Genomic DNA, 4,697 nt, shown 5'->3' with positions numbered 1-4,697 from the left:
TATTAATTTATTTTTATTTTATTTTATTTTATTTTATTTTGAGATAGAGCCTCACTCTGTCACCCAGCCTGGAGTGCAGTGGTGGTCTTGGCACACTGCAACCTCCACATCCCAGGTTAAAGTGATCCTCCCACCTTAGCCCAGAGTAGCTGGGATTACAGGTGTGTGCCACAACACCCAGCTAACTTTTGTATTTTTAATAGAGACAGAGTTTCATCATGTTGGTCAGGCTGGCCTCAGGTGGTCCACCCACCTTGGCGTCCCAAAGTGCTGGGATTACTGGCATGAGCCACCATGCCTGACCTGCCTCCTCTTATTTTAATTGAGCATCTTCTATGATTGCATTTTTTTCTCAGTTCTTGGTGTATCTCATCACCTCATGAGATGCGATCTCATCACTTCTTTAAAAACTTGTGGTGGTTTTCTTAGAATTTATTATATGCATTTTAAGTCTATCTTTAAATTAATTAGAATTGATTATATATATTTTAGGTCTATCTTCAAATAAAATTGTTACTTCACTTGTAGTGTAGGTATCTCATAAAAATACTACCAGATTGTACCTCCTGTACCTTATGACATTGCTATTGTTCATTTCATCTGTCCACATTCTATAATTACCCATTTTTTGTTACTAAACAGTTATCTTACGGATCAATAAGAATAAAAAAGGTTTTTAACTTTTATTTATTCTTTTTCATTTATTGCTTCTTTATTTTGTATCTGAATTTCTCACTTGCATCATTTTCTCTCCTCTTGAAGAACTTCCTTTAGTATTTCTTGCAAGACAGGTCAGCTAACAATGTGTCACTTAAATTTTGTTTTTCTGAGAAAGTTTTCTATTTGCTTTCTTTGTTAAAGGAAATTTCAATATACAGAATTGCTTTATCCCCCTAAAGTCATATGTTGTTGAATATATTTTCAAATACTTTTCTGCCATTTTTATATTTCCTTTGGTGATGTATCCATTTATATTGTTTCCCCATTTTTAACTGAATTGTTTGCTTTCTTGTGAAATTTGAAGTGTTTCTTGTGTATTTTGAATAATAGCCTTTATTACAGATTAGTGGATAAAGAAAATGTGGCATATACGTACATGGAATATTATTCATCCTTTAAAAAGAAGGAAATCCTAAAATTTGTGATAGCATTGATGGACTGAGAGAACATAATGCTAACTAAAATAAGCCAGACACAGAAAGACAAATATACTGCGCAATCTCACTTATCTGTGAAATCTAAAAAATTTAAACTCATTAGATGCTAGGGATTAGAAGGTAGGAAAAATGGGGAGATGCTTTCAGTTAAAAGATGAATAAATTCTGGATACCTAAAATATATAGCATAGTAGCTACAGCTGATAAGAATGTATTGTATAGTTGAATTTTGCTAATAGGATGGGTTTTACATATTTCCATACAAGCATACATAGACACACACAGAGAAAGTGTAACTTTGTAAGTTGATGAAAATGTTAATTGTGGCTATTACTTCACAATGTATATATATATCACATCATATTATATACCTTAAATATGTACAATTTTTATTTATCAATCATACTCCAATGAAGCTAGAAAGAAAAATAAGAAAAAACATATTTGTACAGCATAAGTAATTAATTATGAAAGGGATACATTTTCTAACAATTATGATATATTTTTCTATGCTTATTTTAGAATATTGCATTGTCATTGGGATTATTGCCACCATTTTCTTCTCTGCACCTGTATTCCTATCTTTATCACAGTGACCAAATCTCCTCTGATAACACTTGATTTTTGCCCATCTGAAATTATATCTTAAATTCCAAAAAGTAAATATTTTCTGATTTTTAGGGAAAAATAAGTATTTTTTAGATTTCCTAGGTGACCTCTAGAAAAACTGTGACAATTTTTGCCTTATAAAATGAGTGAGGCTAAAATAAATTGGGCTTCTTTGGTGTGCCCCATATTTCTTCATTAGTTCCACACATCTGTGTGAGTTGCATGAGGTCAATTCTAGAGGGCTCAGCCTTCTCAGTTCATTTTACATAATCTTATATATTAAGATGAATGGTGGCAGGGTGCGGTGGCCCACGCCTGTAATCCCAGCACTTTGGGAGGCTGAGGTGGGCAGATCAGGAGGTCAAGAGATCGAGACCATCATGGCCAACATGGTGAAACCCTATCTCTACTAAAAATACAATAACAACTGGGCATCATGGTGCATGCCTGTAGTCTCATCTATTCAGGAGGCTGAGGCAGGAGAATCACTTGAACCCAGGAGACAGAGGTTGCGGTGAGCCCAGATGGCACCACTGCACTCCAGCCTGGTGGTACAGGGATACTCTGTCTCCAAAAAAAAAAAAAAAAAAAAGAGGTGAATGGCTTAGGAATTGTAGACATTTAACTCATAGATTAGAGACCGTAATAGGAAATTGAAGAGGTATATGCCCCCAGGTGAAACATTGGTCTTTATGAGATAGTATTGAACTTAATGCAGAATTTTATTCATCTCTATTTTTATATTATTGTTTACTATATAAATTAAACACAGCCATTTAGTTGCATCTCTAGGTGGTTTTTGTTTTCCTCTGACACTTACTTGAATGTTCTCCTATAAAGTACTGAGCATAACAACTTACTTTTAAATCTCATTGTTTTAAGGATTTATCTTTTTGCCTCATTGGTAGATAATTTTATCAAAGCAAAAAACTGACAACATCCAGTAGAAGGAGTATTAATTACAGTTTCTTTTTCTATCTCTGATCCTCAGTTTTATACACTACACCTTGTAAGTGAAATACATCATTCAAACACTAATTTCTATTTTTCTCTGAGAATTCAGAACAATATATTTGTACTGACTCTCCATGCTTGTAGGACAACATATTATTATTGTAGGACTTTCTCCTTAGTTCAGCTAAAAGCTGCGTTCTTGTCACACAGCCATGAAATATTAGGCTCACAGACACTTTGAAGGGTGAGAAAAATGGAATTTATTGGGCGAAAGGGAAAAAAGGGGAAACAGAGACTGTCAGTAAAGTGAGTCCTGCTACCCAGCTTCCTGACTCATAGATTGAATCCCAGCCTCCGCCCTGGAACAGAAGAGGCCAGGCTCCTCCCCGCTGCAAACTTCCCAAGGCTCCACCTCAGTGTGCACTCCTGCCAGTGTGCAAGCTGGTCGGAGGTTCTGCCGGTGAGCCCTTTTTACTTGCTGTCTCATTATTTGCATAGTTTCATCAAGAATCTGTCCTTTTTTCTTGGGATTTAGTTGGACATCCAAGGCCATACATCTGTTTATAAGGCATGAAAATACCTATTAAGGAACAAGATTGTACTTTAAATGTTGAGCCAATATCTACTAAGTCCTCCACCTGTTCTATGGTTCCAGCCTCACATTGGTAAGGGAGTCTTTTCAGAAGGCCATGAATCTTACATTTTAGAACCTGGTGGAGGGAAGACTTCACCTATGTGTTTAACTCCTCTTTCTGAAGCTACATAAATAATCAGGGTCAAATATAGTCAGGTAAACTTTTTCTTTTTTTGATTAAGAATAACACTTGGAGGCCGAGCCGGTGGCTCACGCCTGTAATCCCAGCACTTTGGGAGGCTGAGGCGGGCGGACCACGCGGTCAGGAGATCAAGACCATCCTGGCTAACACGGTGAAACCCCATCTCTACTAAAAATACAAAAAATTAGCTGGGCATGGTGGCTGCCTGTAGTCCCAGCTACTCTGGAGGCTGAGGCAGGAGAATGACGTGAACCCAGAGGCAGAACCTGAAGTGAGCCAAGATCGTACCACTGCACTCCAGCCTGGGAGACAGAGCCAGCCAGACTCCGTCTCAAAAAAAAAAAAAAAAAAAAAAGAATAAAACTTTGAAATTATTGAAATGAAAATAAGGAACTGAATTAGTTATGGATTAGCACTAACAGAGGACATATTTGTGATAGGGGACTGCTAAGGAAAAGTATCTCTGACGTAAGACATGTATTTTTAGTGTAATATTACATTATTAAAAGCTATCATCTAAAAGGCCGACCCAAAGATTACTTCATTTTCTTTTGACTTGGCTATGTATTAGTTGATTTGATCCTAGACGCTATGCAATTATGTGATAACTTGTAGGTTTCTCTCTAGTAGAAAAAGACAATGCGAGATCTTATGGATCTGTTTCCATAAAGGATATTAATCAGTTTTAATTCACAACTGATAGGAGTTCATCAAGCATCAGAAAAACTGCTCTTGAGTGCATTTACTGTACATATTTTTGTGAATTACTGCATTATATCACATTTCCAATTCCCTTTTTCTAATAAGCTTAATAAAGTTTAAATTTTATACTTAATAACTAAAAATACAGTGCAATTGGGAATACATGCTTTTTTCTTTTAATTTTCTTTTTTAAATTGTGGTAAAATACACATACTGTAAAATTTATCACTTTAATGAATTTTAAATGAACAGTTCAGAGGGCATTACATTCACCATATTGCAATGTTTACCACCGTCCATTTCCAGAACTCTTTAATCATCCCATATAGAAACTCTGTACCCATTAAACAATAACTTCTCACCCACACTAGTCCCTGGGAATGATTATTCTTTCTGTCTCTATGATTTGCTTATTCTAAGTACTTCAAGCAATATTTATCCTTTTGCATCTGGCTTATTTCACTAAGCATAATGTTTTCAAAGTTTATGTATGTTGTAG

Source organism: Pongo pygmaeus, chromosome 8 (genome assembly GCF_028885625.2).
Source record: "Pongo pygmaeus isolate AG05252 chromosome 8, NHGRI_mPonPyg2-v2.0_pri, whole genome shotgun sequence".
NCBI lineage: Eukaryota > Metazoa > Chordata > Mammalia > Primates > Hominidae > Pongo > Pongo pygmaeus.
The sequence above is the reverse complement of the archived record's forward strand: the minus strand, read 5'-3'. Positions refer to the sequence as shown.